We start from the raw sequence: 17,642 nt of genomic DNA, 5'->3' as shown, positions 1-17,642 counted from the left end.
AATGGTTAATTTCTGCTTCTAGCAGAAGTTTTGCTTAGTAAAATCAGTTTTGAGAATTTGAGAAATCCAAAATACAATGGAATGGAGCAATTATTTAGATCATTCTGGATATAAATTCCTTTCTCCCTTTCTTTTTCTTTCCTTCCCTTTTTCTTCTTTCTTTCCTTCTCTCTTTCTTTCTTTGTTTTTCTTTCTCTTTTTTTCTCTCTCCCTCCTTTCCTTCCTTCCTTCCGTTTCGTGAAATTTGATCTCAGTTGCCAAGAAACTGACAAAAATGAACACTTTGGCTTAAAAAAATTAAGTGCATTAATATACTTTAGTGAGCTCTAAGGGGGCAGGTATTTCCTTTTCCCTTTGTTAAAAATTTTATTTTATTTTATTTTATTTTATTTAAAATTTTGAATTTGATCATACTGTGTAGTCTGGGATTCCACCTCCCCCATTCCCACCCCCTGACTGATTTTCTCCATATTGTCAAAACAGCACATCCCTGTATAAAGAGTTACAATTTCAGCAGTCTGCTATTTAAGTGTGTCCCAACATCGCTGCTACAGATAATGTCAGACAATCCATTATGCCATTGTCTGGATATGTCCAACACGTTCTTTGGGAGTCCAGCTTTTATTTGGAAGTAGCGATGCATCTTGCATTGTGTTTTCACATTTGGATATAGTGGTCTCCATTACTGCATCACTATACATTCCAATTTGTATGATGGTTTCCTTATATTAGAGAGAATACATGGTATTTGTCTTTTTGGGATTGATTCATTTCACTGAGCATGTTGGTCTCTAGTTGGGACCATCTAGTTGCAAATGGTAAGATTTCATTCCTTTTAAAGGCTTTTTCCCTGGATGTTTTTCAGTTTCCTTGTCAAAGATTAGTTGGCTATTCATGTATGGACTCCCTTCTGGTGTTTCTATTCTGTTTCACTGATATTATTCTCTGTTTCTGTACCAGTACCAGACTGTTTTGATGACCACTGTTCTGTAGTATGTCTTGAGATCTGGAATTGTGATTCCACCAGCTTGATTTTTAGTCTTCAGGAAAGCTATGGCTGTTCGTGGTCTCTCGCGTTTCCAGATCAACTTTTGCATCTTCTTTTCGATTTCTAAGAAAAACGTTGTTGGGATTTTGATTGGGATTGCATTGAATGTATACATTACTTTTGCCAATATGGACATTTTGGTGATGTTGATCATACCAATCCAGGAACACAGTAAATTTTTTCCATTTTTTAATATTTTCTTCTATTCCCTATTTAATGGTTAAGAATTTACATCACAGAGGTCTTGTGCATAATTAGTTAGCTTAATTTCTAGGTATTTGATATTCCTCTTCAATATTTTAAAGTGGACTATACTTACAACTTCCTTTTCAGCCATGGGATTATTTGTGTACACTAGCACCATTGATTTGTGTTCATTAATTTTGTATCCTGCTTCCCTGGCAATCAATGTCTCTTGGTTTATGAAATGACGCATGAGTCACAGCTTAACAAAAACTAGTAAAGTTGTCTGTTTCTTTCCTTGCTTTATGAAAGTAATCAGCATTTGCAACTCAGTGGAAGAGGAAGAGGATTAAAAAAAAAGAGACATTGCAGTTAAAATCAGGTCCCTGAATGAACTGTGGGAACAGAGGTGCATCGCAGGTAAAAGTGGCCAAAGAGCCTCCGCTGATGTTCCCTGCTCAGCTGAGAACAGGAAAAGGAGGAGGAATGACCAAGATGCGTCTGCCTGATCAGATGTGTTTTCTCATGCAGCCCATGGATTTGGCTAACAGCTTCTACTCGTTGACATAGTAATATGTCCCACCCGGAAAAATGAATGTGTAAGGAACACGAAAGCATCAGTCTAATTCTTTCCCTTGATGGAAGCAAATCAACTTTAAATATCAACACCTGAAAAGACCTTCCTACATGGTTGGGCCAGCCTAGAACTGCTTTACTGAATGGTGTGTCAAGTGCAATGCGAGTCACTTTGTCCAGTGTCTACCTTGGGATTCTGTCTAATGCAAAAAAACAATATGCTCCTGGTTTGTGTTCTCTCCACCCGCCTCCCCCCACCTCCCGCCTCCCCCCACCTCCCGCCTCTTTTCATTCAGGAGTCTGAGGGAAATGAAATAGGAAATAATATCACCACCTGGTGGCTGTTCCAGGAATCGTAGTATCTTTCTTTTATTCCTGGCTCTTCCTAACTTGCACCATTCTTACTTAGGCTGATGGTTTGAACCTGAGATGTCATTTTGCTGGGCTCAATTAGACTTGTGGTTTTTCTCTGAGTTTCACAGACACAGATGATGGCACTGCTTGTGGTTGGCACATCTATCTTGGCAAACTGGCACTGGGAAAACTGATCTAGACTCTGCTGGATTCCCTTTGGCTGCTTCTGGTGCTCCCAGTCTGAGGTCCATCTGGCTCCTGAGTAGAAGGAAAGTCAGAAGCTTGTGCTTCTCCATCAGCTCAGCCCCCATGGATCTCACACAGGTCATCTATCAGCTTTGCTCATTTCAATAAATTGATGCCTTCTTTTGTTTTCTTTTTGTGCCTTGAAACCCATGGGCTTTGCTGAATTTGGCTTTACTATATTGGTTGTCTTCCTCCAGTGCTACCTTCATGTCTGTAGGACTAGAGGAAGTTAGAGAGCATGGGAGCTCTTCCCTTGTCCCAAGTTACTGTCTGCCCACTTATTGTCTTCAGGATGATATGTCATACTCATGCTTTTGCTTCTGAATCAATATGTTGGCTGCCTCTTGCCTACCTCTGGGGCAGGGTCCTTTCTGCCTGCTTTGGCATAGGCAGATATATGGCAGGTGGCGTGAAGTTCCCACCAAGGCACACAGCTGGTATCTACCGTTCACCTTTCCACTGCTGTCCTCCATAGTCATGGAGGCACGCACAAAGCTAAAAGGCATGCCTGAATTGCTGGCCCTCATACAAGCACTTCACATGCACTGTTAGAATCAATGCAGACAGGCAGAGCGGTGACTCTGAATATCTCACGATTTTTGGGACTACCTGGGAACCTACTGGAAATGAAATGTCATGACAATAGCATACAGTCAAATGAGTTTGCCGATGCTTACGGTCAGATTTAGCATAAAATAGTGGAAGAACAAGCAGTGCATCCCAGTTTTTGTTTTGTGATACTACGTTTCACTGTGTATTCAGTGACAAAATGACTCCATGATACAGTAAAAGTTGGGAATATTAAACAAATGCATGCATTTCCTGAAGTGTTGGCTATATGATAAGACACTATATGAGGTAATACCATTAGGTTCACAAGCAATGGAGTTAATCAGTTTAGTTGTATGCAAAGGATTTTGGGAACCATGCACAGCTTTCTCATAATATGCATTTTCCATGAACATCTTGATGGTCTCCAATATTGCTGGACTTCAGAACCTTGATTGGAACTGGTGCCCTTACAATGCAAATCAGAATCATCTATCATAGGACATACATGCAGTTCTGGCAGAGTGGCAACTGTTGGCACAGAACAAGATTAATGTCACTGGGCCCGGCGGCGTGGCATAGCGGCTAAAATCCTCGCCTTGAACGCTCCGGGATCCCATATGGGCGCCGGTTCTAATCCCGGCAGCTCCACTTCCCATCCAGCTCCCTGCTTGTGGCCTGGGAAAGCAGTTGAGGACAGCCCAATGCATTGGGACCCTGCACCCACGTGGGAGACCTGGAAGAAGTTCCTGGTTCCCGGGTTCGGATCGGTGCGCACCGGCCCATTGCAGCTCACTTGGGGAGTGAATCATCGGACGGAAGATCTTCCTCTCTGTCTCTCCTCCTCTTTGTATATCTGACTTTGTAATAAAAATAGAGATTAAAAAAAAAAAAGATTTATGTCACCTGCCTTTGCTTGCTCCAGCTCTGTTAGAGGCTAAAGGCAGGAAATAAATGCAGATTTCCACTACTAGACTGTCTTTGGTACACTTGATGGAAGGTTTTCATTAAACCTCAGACTTTACCCAAACACTGGGGCTGTTTTCAAAGGCAAATCTATAGGCCAGAAAGACCTATGTTTTCCTAACTCAAACAGCAAATGCACATGCAGGGTAGGAAGATGGGGAGTGATTAACAAAGTAGTCTGAATAACTGAGCCTGATAATGTCCTTCTGATTTTATTTTGTTTGAGTAATGATTAACTTCTGTGTTTTTTAAAAATGAATTCTTTCTTTTTTCTCAAGAATGAGTCCTTAATTCTACGTACAAAAGGAAAAGATGCAGGCCCACTGTTGGATGGAAGTTAGTAAAAGAAAATGGGGCACTTCAGACTAAAAAAGAACATAACTTAAAATACCCCATGAAATGTTGGTTTTCATAAGTGGCACAAAGGTTAGACATTGCTTGTGGATGTCGATGATCTTCCAAAGTAAGATTATGCAGCCTGGTAAGTCAAGTATGCTTTGGTCTCACACATGAATAGAGGTCATTTGAATATTCAACAAACTTGCCATTGCACTGAATCTGAAGAGAAATTGGACATGTCGTACTGACATAGCATGCTAGTGGTGAAGTAAGTTCTTCTATGCTTAGTTCAATACTTGTAATATACAAATAAGAACAAGAAAACCAGTAATATTGGAGAATCATTATAACTACAGGGTGGTGTCTGAGGAGCTAAGCAGAGGGGCTCAGCTTTATAGATAGAGAAATACTGAGGAGATAATGGGGAGCATTGGAAGCGATCATGGTTTTAAAGTCACATTCCTCCGAGGATTAAAATAGAGGGGGTTTCTCTACCACACCACATCAGGTGAGGTGGACACCTTCTGATGGGCTGCCAGGATGCTCCTTTCTAATTACTATTATTTTGGTTCTTGACAACTAACATGTTTCAAATTTCACTTGGATGTCATTTCACTCAACCATGTGATTCCTTGTGGTTTGTTCTGCCTTCTGGTCTGTTGAGGGCTAGAACGGAACTTAGTCTAAACTAATGCTGTTACCCTAGCCCTACCTCCCTCTAGCAGAATTGTCGTCTTATATTTTTTCCAATAGTTTAAATTACTTAATGAATCCTGGTGACATACAGAAGCTCTTACAATGGTCATCTCCTTTTCTGTAAGCATTTACTGACCGCTGGCTGCAAAAAGACAGCAGTTGGCTTCCTCTGTCGATTGGAATCATAAGCGGAATGTGGACACAGACTTGCAAAACTTACATTTCACAGAAGTATGTGGCTGTAGAGGGGACGGCTACTCCTTCCACCATGTTTGGCTACCTCTTGTGACAACAGCTCTGATCTCACCACATTTCAGGCCAAATACATCCTTACCAACCACTACTTCTTTTCCACTCAACTTCTGAAACATCTGTGTGAATCCAAGTTCCAGAACTTCATTAAGTTCTTCCATGATTCCCACTGTGGCCCCATCCTAGTTGCTTCTGCTCCCTTAGTGAACATTTTTACAGGGCAGCGAGAGAAATCTCATCACTAGGAACCAACACTGTGGCAGAGAACATAAAGCAACCATCTGAGATACTGACATCTCACATGGGTGCTGTGTGGGATCTAGTCATGCCACATACCATCTAGCTTACTGCAAATGGCCTGGGGAATTCAGTGGAAAATGACCTAAGTGTCTGGGTCCATGCCACATACATAGGAAACCCCAAAGAAGCTCCTGGCTCCTGGCTTTGACTTGGCATAGTACTGGCCCTTCTGGTCACCTGGGAGAACAAACAAGTGGATGAGACATGAGGGATTCTCTTTCTCTTTCTGCATCTCTTTATTTGTGACTCTTTCAAATAAATTGATTAATGCAATTCTATCATTTGTCACAAACTGGTCCCAACTAGACCTTTATGCTGAGTGAAAAAAGCCAATCCCAAAAGGACAAATATAATGTGTTCTCTCTGATATAAGGCAATCCTCTTGCAAAATACAACAACAACGACAACAAAAACTTCTAGAAAAAAAGATCAACAGATATATAGGTAAGCATGTACATGCCTATATTTATCTAGAGAATCTCTATAGTGGAAGCAAATATACCAGAAAGTGGAGATAAATTGCATTATCCATCTCTACTTCTGAATAAAAGATAGACTCTCATTGAAACTGCTAAACATATCCTGACACTAGAATGCTGGATTTTCTAACCATTCTCTACCTATAGTGTCAGGATATACTTATATAGCAGAATGATGGACTTGTGACTGTTGTTGAGGGACTGAACTATTGTTATAACATAGGGAAAAACAGTAGGCTTGAGGGGGTAGGGAGAGAAAAGGAGAAATCTTTGAGCTAAACAACTGTATCAGGGAAATCAAAGAATTAAAAAAAATAAATTACATGTGAATAAAAGAAAAATTAATTAATCTTAAAGGCAAAAACAGCTGTCAGGATAAGGAATATCTCTGACCCTTTTCTCCATTCTTTCCTGCCACTCAGTTATGAAGTCAAAGTCATTTTTCTTTTTTAAGTGATGCGTTTACTCCCCGTCTGAGTGAATCTTCAGTCTCCATTCAGATCCCTTTGCTGTTATCGTCATTTCCCTTGTCTTCAGGATAAACCTGGCAACCTCAGCTCAGGTCTGTTGTATTGTCTTTTGTCCTAACAGGAATGCTATCTACATCACACACCTCAATAGCTCAATCTCTCATTCCCTGAAAATGATGGGTTCAGTGTGACCTTTTGTGGAGTCACTCTCTGAATTTCGTTTTTTTTTTTTTAATTATACATACCATAGTGCTAGCATCCCATGTGAGCATCCGTTAGAGTATCAGATGCTCCACTTTTGATCCAACTCCCTGATAACGTGCTTGAGAAAATAATGGGCCCATGCATTCATATGGAAGATCCAAAAGAAACTTTAGGTTCCTGGTTTCAGCCTGGCCCAGTTCTGGCCATGTGGGGAATGGACTAGAAGATGGAAGATTCTTGTGCTCCTCCACCTCGCATAACTCTGCTTTTAAAATCTGTGTTTCTCCCACCAGCGTGTACTGGAATGGGGGCACTGGGCCAGACCATCCTATAGCACCCACCAGGAAATGCTAAAGCGAGACAGGTCATGCCAGACTGGGTCATAGCACGCACCAGTACATGCAGAATAAGGGGGTTGTGTAAGCCTGGTACTGGAATAGTGGGGACTCCCCTGTTGGACCACTGCTCAGGCTGGCAAGCATGAAAGGTGAGACTGAGGGCAGACCAGTCTGGGCAGGGCTACAACACCTGTTGGCTTACATGTGGACTGGTTAAGGGGAGAACCAGGGGAGGACAGCTAATTTCATCCACTGGTACAGGCATGAGCCAGAATAAAGGCAGGCGGGCTGGGCTTTGCCGCAGCATCTGCAGTCAAGTGCTAGAACTGCGGCAGAGTTCTACTGAGCTAGACCACCGAACGACCTGGAGTACGGAAAGATCTGGGGCATGGAGAGGGTTCATTGAGGAGACTATGGGCACTCTCTCTGATGGGTTGCAGTTCACACTGGTAAGCTTGAGAACCAGGACTGGGGGCAGGTCTTGCTGGACAGGTAATGACTGACTGGCATGAGTGTGGACTAGAGAGTGGAGTTGGTTGGGTTGAGTTAGGCTTCAAAGTCTAATTATGTGCCTGAGTGCTGCGTGGGAGCTGGGACAGACTGGACCAGTCCACTGCACATGTAGGAATGGGAACCAGAGGTAGGGGCCAGTCCAGCGAGGGTTACTGGGATAGCTCTGAGTGATCTTCAGCTGCCTCTGGTATAAATGAGGGCTGAGCATACGCTGGGTTGGGCTGGGCTGGGCAGCAGGACCCATTTGTTTGCAGAAGGTGGAGAGCAGAACAAATTGATCAACTACCCCAATGAAACTTGACGGCAAACCTCTGGGCAAATGGAGAGTCTGAAATGGACTATGTCATCCAATTGAACTTGGAAGGATTTCCTCATCTTTGGAGTGGCGATATCAACAGCATCTCAGAACTACTGAAATCACTTGAGCGAAACCCCTAGAACATGCTCCACAAAGGGGACCCTGGGATGACACCAGGAACTGGGGAAGCTGAGTGTGGTTTCTCCCATTGTATCCTCTCCTCCATCAGATACAGGAAGAAGAGAAAGAAAATGTATAAACAATGGTCTTGCCCACATTCCCCCGATCCTTGACCCTTTCCACCCTGATCAACTATGTAAGCATAATCAAAAATAAAATTAAAAAAAATTAAAATCTGGATGTCTTCTTTGCCCCTGACATTTCCTGTCTCCTTGCCCACTTTCTCACCGTCACAGCTACTCTCATTAGATCGGATACTGCATAGTCTTCTTCATTTCACTATCATGTCTCCTCCCTCTTCTTTGCAGAATATAAGGAAATAAGAGAAAAGTTTTTTTTTAAAACTCAATGATATAAGACAACCACATGCAATAGAATCAAACATACAGCTACTATTAAGATGAATATTCGAATGAATGAATGCATGGATAGAGATGGAAATTCTTATTTGGATTAAATACTGGCATCTATTCCAGATACAAACCAACATGTTTAGAGTATTTTCTCACTCTTCAGTATAAAGTCCAATGGGGAAGGTGTTATCAAGCAGGAATTTATACGTGACATTTAGAAATGGTGAGAATGCGTGAGAGCAGGCACCGGAAAGAAGAGCTTTCTGATTGCTTAGCATTTCTTTCTTTTCTTCATTTTGCAGCTGATTCAATTTACCTATTTTTAATGATGAATCAATTACATTTTATACTACAGTTCCATAAGCTCTGGAATTACCCCTCCCCCCCCACACAGACACACCCTTACTTCTCCCTTGATTTCCCCTCTACTATTGCAATCGTACAGTCCTTCAAAAAGAGTTACAAGTCCATCATTATGCAGATATTGACTTCTTTGGAGGAAGCTGTCTTTCATATCCTTTGAGATATCCTATGGCCATTGCTAATATACACATGTCAAAGCAAGACCTGCATCTAGTATTATGATAAACCTATTTAACTGACATCAATAAAGCTATGTATTTCAGATCTAACTTCAGTGCCTATTAATTGATGCTCACAGACTTTATGTATTGTTAGATATTACCAAACATATTTTATGAACTGCCATTTCTATTCACTGTGAAGTGTAATTGCCAAATTTGTATCTCTATGTAGCATTAATTAGCAAAGTAAAACACTAATGTCATCTGGAGGTTGTAGTAGAAGCCTGCTAGGGACTAACAAAAGTGATGAAGGTTGGAGGGTTCAACTGCATGTACTTGATGTCTCCTGTCCTATAACTGCAACGGCATGTTGGTAATGCTTTATGAATCTTGTGTAACTTAGGCTGGTTGGTCTTTTCCAGCAAGATGACACAATTCTAAACAATATTTATTTCGATATGTTAGGTTCATTGCTGGTAATAATTGTTAGGTATGCTGCTGCTCATTTGAAGTTCCTATCCTTTCTTCCCTCCACCCAAGTCTTCTGAGACTTAGTTAACATCTTCTCCCCTCTGTAAAATTTCTTTTGCTTTGTTAATACTTTTCCCCTTGTTTGTCAAATGATCTCTTCATAATTCTGCATTCTACTAATGTAAATTTATTAAACTTATTGAGTTCATACTCTGAGCCATACATATGACATAGTCTCCTGATATAAAATGTACAGCTGTGTCACCAGCATTGTGACATAGTGGGCATATATAGCTGCTGCCTATGTTGGTGGTACCTTACATGTGCAAGTCCCAATTGTGACACTTCCAATCCATCCTCTTGCCAATGCAGTATTTTTGATGCACTGATTATAATTTATTGAATATATCTTTCTAACTCAACTTAAAAGATATTACACTAAGAAAATACTTACAGTTTTTCATTCTGGTCTACCTTCCCTCCTATCCTCATACTGAACTCACTTCTTTACTTCTCAGATAGTTTTGTGAAAAGGATGATTTGAGTGGAGACTATGAATATGTTCAATAATTCTAAGTCACATAATTTTCCTTCAGCCCTTCTCAGAAATAAATAAATAAAAAGAATAAGTGATCTACACTAAAGCACAGTTAGCAACTGCCCTCCTTATTTTGTTATCGGCTACCGTGGGGCAGGTCGGGGGTGGGGAGAACCCCCAAACCCATCAGACACACACACACAGGTTACAAATCTCACCACAGCTCTCTCTAGTAGAAGCAGGTATAAATGAAATATTCCAGGAAAAAAGGAAAAATCCTAACAGTTTCACAGTTCATCTGTGGGTTTGTAAAAAAACAAAAATTAAATTCAGCTTCCATTGGAAGTATCCACCTACACTTAATGAAGTGTGCTCTATTTACTTTAGAGTCACAACTTTATGGGAATTGAATGACAGCAAAGCTCAAACACTATGCCTTCTAACGTGCATCCTGAGAATGGCATCCAGGAGGCCTAGCCAAGGATCTGCTCAGTGTTTCCTAAACAGACAGCTAGCAGGCACACGTGCCAGGCAGCTACTGATGCTACAGAAATCTTTAAGCCAACATCTTATATAAAACTTCCAACTCTAAGTATTTTTCTGTGTTCCCGTGACCATTTCATTCTCTGAGGCTGCGTTGCAAACCAGTATGAAGCAAGATGAATTTCCAATTCTAGATTGGCCTCAGACAAGGTAGTTGCTCTTTTTCCTGTCCATGTGACATATAAAATGGATGAATTCAGCAGAATTTTTTTAAAAAGTTAAGGCTCTCTAAAGAGTTCTAAAGACTAAAACTTAAGGCATGGATCATAATCTACATGAAGATGTTAAGAGCTAAGTAAGATTAAAACAAAAGAAAATCTACTTCCTTCCCTCATCCCTTGTCCACCACCCTTCCAAAAGCATACGACAATGTTCCACCCGGGCTAGTGGTAAGGAGTGAGAACACGAGTCCTATCAAACACCTGTTATAATTTCCACACCAAAGTCCACCGTCTGCTCTGAGCACCACTGGAGACTATAGGCCAATAGAGTATTTCCAAACACCTCGGGCTGCGGGCTGCTTTCCCATCCTCTGGTCAGGGCTCAGATGGGGCTCTCGGCCTCCTTGGGTTCATTGTCTGTGCCCTTCTGGGGATTCTACCGTGTTGAGGGCTTCCCTGGGCTTCTCATCAATATCCATGTCAGTGCCCCCTTCTTTGCTTTCCTTTTGTTGCTTCTTCTCTGCTTCTTGCTCTTTTTCTACAAGTTGGTAATGGATGCTCATGCCAATGAAGAGAAAGATGCCTGTGGAAATTAAGATTACACCACTTGCCCAGTATGTGTATTTGTAGTCTCCATAAATGTCATTGAGACTTCCTAGAAGAGGTGGGCCCAGGAGGACAGGACAGCACTCCACAATGGTCACCAAGCCCACAGCACTGGAGAATGTCTTGGGTCCAACGAGGTCCATCAGGGTCTCAAACAACACGCAGCAGAGCCACCCAAAGGTGAAGCCATTGACTCTGGGGTAGACAAAGAACTCGGTGTAGCTGCTGGACAAAGGTGCTAGCAAATGACACATGCCATTTGCAATGATACCAGTGGAGAAAAAATACTGGACTTGAGGTTTTACCAACTTTGTATTGGCTACCAATCCCCTGAAAGATCTGGCTACCATGTCTACAGAAGCCAGGATGGAAAGAAGGGAGGCCGAGTTTTCATCAGAGTAATTCCGACTTTTTCCGTAATTACTAAGAAAGACCGAGGGTGCAAAGAGTCCAAAAAATATGACTACATTTCCAGAGAGATACAGCAAAAAACCTTTGTGGGTCAACAAGGAAAGGTCCAGAAGCTTACTGACAGTTTGAAAGACTGACGGCTTCTCTTTCCAGTTCTCTCCGATAAGATCTGTATTCACATCACCTGCCCCCTTTTGTGCATCAGATTTCCCAGCTTCCGGAAGGGATTCCTTCTACCGCACTTTCCCAGGCTTGGTTGGCTTGGGCCCTATGGGTCGCATCAAGGATCCAGCTACTCAGCAGCTCAGGAGGCAACCCCCAAGAATGAGAAAGCTCCCTCTCCAACCAAAGATATTAAAGAAATTCTGACTGAGGGGGGCCAGGGTAGAGAGAAACACAGGACAGCCTGTCATGGTCAGTCCATTGGCCAGAGGTCGCTTTTTGTAGAAATACTTGCCAATTATGGTCAATGAGGGTTCAGGTTGAAGGCAAGCCCGAAACCTCCAACGACACGGATACAGAAGTAAAGTTGCTGGACTGTGCTGCAGAAGAAAGCTGCGATCAAGCCTGTGCCTGAGAGGCAGCCACCAAGGATCACGATGGGGTGGCTGCCGTATCTGCTGACAGGACAGCCCGCATACATGACTGCCAGCATGATGGAGGATAGCCAAGACACTTCGCTGGTGCTGGCATGAAAGATCTGTTCGATCTCTTTGAAGAAGACAGTAATAGATTTGGGAAACGCATTAAGAGAAGCCGATGGAGACGAAAGCTCCAATGACCACGACCCACCCCCACCTTCATCTGGTGGGGTGTGACCAACAGGAACCATCTGGTGGCATTTCAAGTGTCGATAGAGAAGAAACTGCGGTTCAAGTCCAAATATCTTTATGTGTGCGGCTCGCGGGTCCGAAGTATGCGTGAGGTGGTGCGGTGGGCCGGAGTTCCGTGGGTCTGGGGTCCAGCGCGTCCAATGCCTGTGCCTCACAGGCCTGCGGAGCTGAGCACTCACGCGGCCGGGAGTCATGTAGCGCCTTGTCACTTTGGCGGGTAAAGACTCCTTATTACCCACCGGAGGGGGAGTATGCACACAGAAGGCGCCCCACCTCCCCTTCATACAAACACCCACTGGCTGCTCGCCTCACCACACACCAGTCATCAGTATTTGTTATCTAAGAATTTTCTCAGAGAGGTCAACTATGGGACACTGGGCACCAAATCTCCGGACATTGGGCAGCAAATGTCTTCCCAAACACACCTGGGAATGCAAAAACTTGAGAAAGACTCCAAGGTGAGAAAATGTCCCTGATACAATATGTGGCAACACTCCAGACCTTCCTCGCCTGGCCTTGGTTCTGGACAGCTAGTGTGTGACTCAGGGTTGAGCTCTGCTAAGGAGATGTGATGTGTATCTCTTAGTAAGCTCCCTGACTTCTTCAAAACTCAACACTCCTTACCCATAAATCGAAGCACAAACTGCCAGGCGACTTCGACCTTTCTATTACAAAACTGTACATGGATTTCTCAAAAAAAAAAAAAAGTGCCTGGCATACCCATTTCCCTTCTTGTTAGGGTACATGAAAAATCTCAGGCTGAGTGAAATCTGGAGTGTTAAAATTCCTTCTGAGTTCCTTCTGTTTGGAGAGCCATCAGCAGTCTCCTCATCTGATATGGCGCCCCTGTTTGGTGGCTGCTCCAACATAATTTTTGCACCTTTCCTGGTGCTGTGATCAACTGTCATGGGAAATCTGATTCTTTATGGCATTCTGTGGCCCATCAACTTAAGACCTGCTCTGTACACATTTGATAGAGAAACAAGTAGAGGATCATGGTGTTACCTGCAAGCTGATCATGTTCTGCCTCCATTGTAATGTCTCTATAACATTGTTAGAGGAACTGTGCTACACTGTTGCCTCGTAGTGGCGTCTTCAACTTTGCAAGCATATAATTGATGATTTGGATTCTTTTTGATATATGTTAAACATATATCAACCAGCCAATAACGTATCCAGATGTGTGGGTGTTCCTGCACTTGAGTTCATGCATATTCTATTGCCTTTCATTTGATGATGCTTTGGTGGTGGTGTTCCTTTTTTTTTTTGGAAAGTTGTCTATGTGTGGTGAATAAAACCATATATCGTATTGAAAATAGTGCCCAGAGTTGCTCTTTATTTTAGAAATACCATTAAAGGAATCTTTAGTAAAAGTTGCTGAACTATTTCTTGCCTACACCAAGAGACAAAGAAGGATCAAGATTAATATCAACAGGTACAAATATGCTCTGTGTTAGAAATTAACTGAGGCTGATTATGGGTGAATATCATGGATGTGGAGGAAACAGGAGGCCGTACTAGAATGTGGAGTCTGATTTGGAGAAATGAAAGTGAAGTTTAGTTTTCATTGAGCTGCAAGCTGCTTGCTGTGTTACAAACAGAACTCTCCACAGACCCAAATGTACAGTGGAATTGGGTGGCAGCAGAGTGAAAGAATCCGTGTTGCTGACGGGCCATGGAGAAAAAGTTTCGAGCTGACATAAGGCATGGAATCAACAGAAACTACTCCCTCAATCCAGGGATGATTGTGCACATAGAACATTTTGAGGGACACTTAGAAGTGTGATCTCAACTGCACTGTGGGGCCTCAACAGCATGCATTTCCCCATGAACTATCACGTTGGTAACACATTCTATACATTCAATCACAGAGCATATGAAAGAGGTTTCACAGTGTTATGTTGTGCCAGGTTTTGCCAACACCTTTCAGACCAATACAGGGAAAAAAGTGAGTACTAATATAAGAAAGAATGCTGAGTGGACTGCATGGCTATTCATGCTCCTCTTTTTATAAAAGACAGAATCAGGGCATGGCACAGTGGCTCAATTGGCTAGTGCTCCCCCTCCAGCACAGGCAGCCCAGTGGGCGCTGATTCATTCATGTCGAGGAATCTCCATTTCCCTTCCAGCTCCCTGATTGTGACCTGGGAGAGTGGAGGGGAGATGGCCCAAAGCTTTTGGAACTGTTCCTGTGTGGGAGACCAAGGAAAGCTCTGGCACCTGGATTCAGATTGGTTTAGTATCAGACACTGAAGCCACTTGAGAAGTGAATCAGTGGATGGAAGAACTTTCTGTCTCATTCCCTCTGCAAAATCTTTTTGTATAAAATTAATTACGTCTTAATATAAAGTGAAGATCAGTTTGGAGACATCTTCACGTTTATTTCTATCAGAGGAAAGTTTCATGAGAACAGCATGTCTGCCTTCTGAGGGTAAGTGTGACCCTTTAGTCATTGCTGCACTGGTGTTACAGGGCTGAATAGCAGGGACCTGACCCAAGAACCAACTCTGAATGGTGCCTGCACTGTACACGGTCAGGGAGATATGACCAACTAACTGGATTAAAACAGGAGATGTGGTTACAATACAATGGCATACGCTTACTGAAGAATCTTGAAATATATATTAGAATTTTCTCTGTATAAATATTGATGACGTGGGTACTGATACTGAGTGTGTTATATCAGGGTTAAGCCATTTTCTGCAGCACCCCTATCCCAAACTAGCACTAGTTCAAGTCCCAATTGCTCGTCTTCTGATCAAGCTCCCTATTAAATTTCTTGAGATTATAGCAAGCATGAATCCTTGCACATACATGGGAGATCCAGAACAAACTTCTGGATCCTGGCTTTGGCCCGATTCATCCCTGGTCTTTACAATCAACTGGGCAGTGAATAAGTGGATGGGAAAATCTGTCTCCTTGTATATTCTCCATCTCTCTGTATTTCTGCCTTTCAAATGTGTAAAATAAATCTTTATAAGCTATATTGAAAACTTGATTTTTTCAATTCACTTTTTATTCAATTTATCATTTTGAGGCTTAACTAGAAAAAAAAATCCAAATTGTTTTTCTATAGAAAATTGCATTTAGATTTAATTCATTTGTGCTTATTTTGCAATAAAAGATCAAAATTATTTTCAGTACCTTAATATAGGAAAACTAGTATCAATAATTTGTATACTATTCGGTCTTAACAATCGATTGTGGTATTAGAAAGAAAATACAATCTCTGAATGCCCCCATTGTCTCCCAGACTTCACACACTGCAGTCAGTAATGGGGTCCAGTTTAAAGACTTTTCTTTTACTTATAAGAGTTTGAAGAATTTCGTTATTGTTGAAGGTAGAGTGAAGTGACAGAGCAAGGGGGAGGGAGATCGAGGTTGTGGGGAGAGAGATTGCGCAGCCTTCGGTTCATCTCCCAAATATCTGCAATCATTCATCTTCTGGTTAAATCCCAAATGGCTGCAATAGTCAGGAGGAAGCAGGAGCCAGCCACTCTAACCAGGACTGCCCCCTCCAAGGGTGGCAGGGACCCAAGCACTTGAGGGGGTGTCCTCTGTCCACTCCAGTGGCACACTGACCAGCATCTGGAGAGGAGAGGAAGGACGCAGCTAGGATCTGATTCAGCAACGACATTGTAAGCGGCAGTTAAATCCTGTGCCAAAACACTGGGCCTTCCATTTTCACACTTTAACAGACTTCCTATTGTGAATGATCTGGTAAAACATCTCATAGAGTCTGACAGCTAATATATAATTAATGACAATGTGCATATCCATAACATGTAAGGAAGACATTGTTTGGATATTGGCTTCAGAAAGGATGGGAACTTCTGTTTCTCTTCCAGTGACTGCTTTATACTAGCTGTGAGAAATGATACCATCGTATAATTCATGAGCACCTGATACTAGCTGTGGGGTCCCGTCATGCATCAAGATCATGTGTAGGGCCTGGCAGCGTGGCCTAGAGGCTAAAGTCCTTGCCTTGAACATCCTGGGATCCCATATGGGCACCGGTTCAAACCCTGGCAGCTCCACTTCCCATCCAGCTCCCTGCTTGTGGCCTGGGAGAGCAGTTGTGGACGGCCCAAAGCCTTGGGACCCTGCACCCATGTGGGAGACCCGGAAGAGGTTCCTGGCTTCGGATCGGCATAGTACCGGCTGTTGCGCTCACTTGGGGAGTGATTCATCAGATGGAAGATCTTCCTTTCTGTCTCTCCTCCTCTCTGTATATCTGACTTTATAATATAAATAAATAAATAAATAAATAGATAAATAAATATTTTTAAAAAGATCATGGGTAAAGCAGTAAGAGGGTATTCAATAAAATGCAACTATTACAGTTGTCAGTTTCACATGCATATTGAATTTAATTGAAAAATATTTGCGGTACTCTAGGTGAAATGGCCTGTTCTTCCTTCTACCTGTCATGTCTTTTATACAAACTTTGCTTGGAAGTGGAAAATTAGGGGAATAGGAGCAGATAAAGCTAACACTTCCTTAGCTCCAACTTTAATACCACCTGTTATTTTAAATAGACTATCACCATTTTTATCCAAGCTATTTCATATTACATGTGTGTGAATCAGAAGCTATTTAATATCAGAAGTGTGTGGATCAGTCACATCGTAATTGTTACTTACAATTTTGGAAGATAACAACCCAAGATTTGGAGGCGTCATTGATTTGGGCATCTGGTAGGCTGGAGAGTGGTGGAGGGACAGTTACACGGGGAGCCGGATAGGAGATTGAGGGTGGCTTGGCTGAATGGGACTTACAGAGCGCACACTCTCATGAGAGCCACCTTGCAGTCTGTGGATCCTGCTGGGGCTCTCTGAGGCTGGCCTCTCTGCCTGCCATGAGTAAAATGCCAGCCTGGCGACTGGCTTATTTGTGTTGTGACAGTGATGGGCGCGGCAATCTCCATGACAACCACAGCTGGCAAACTCTCCATGACAACCACGGCTGGCAAACTGCCTGAGCCGCAGGTGTTCTTCGGGCTGCCTGGCGGATCTCTGAGAGAGCCTGACCTCTTCTCTTCCAGGATGCCACACCAGCAATGACCCCGAGCTGGGTCCCTGAGCTCCCCGAAAATGACAGCTTTCATAACCTCCCAACAGCCCAACAAGAGAATCCTGAAGGTAAAATTATCTAGCCAATGTATTAAAAAAAACAAAAACTATATGGTGATGAAGAGGGTGAAAAAATGCA

The 17,642-nt window shown here is 42.6% G+C and overlaps 1 pseudogene; it reads right to left on the bottom strand.

Annotated features, from left to right (window-relative positions):
* Positions 1 to 10,798: 10,798 nt before the first annotated feature.
* On the bottom strand, positions 10,799 to 17,538 carry LOC101530003 (monocarboxylate transporter 1-like; annotated as a pseudogene).
* Between the last annotated feature and the right edge of the window lie 104 nt (positions 17,539 to 17,642).

This window comes from Ochotona princeps, chromosome 5 (genome assembly GCF_030435755.1).
Source record: "Ochotona princeps isolate mOchPri1 chromosome 5, mOchPri1.hap1, whole genome shotgun sequence".
Classification (NCBI taxonomy): Eukaryota; Metazoa; Chordata; class Mammalia; order Lagomorpha; family Ochotonidae; genus Ochotona; species Ochotona princeps.
Note: the sequence above shows the minus strand (reverse complement) of the source record. Positions and strands in the feature narration are given on the sequence as shown.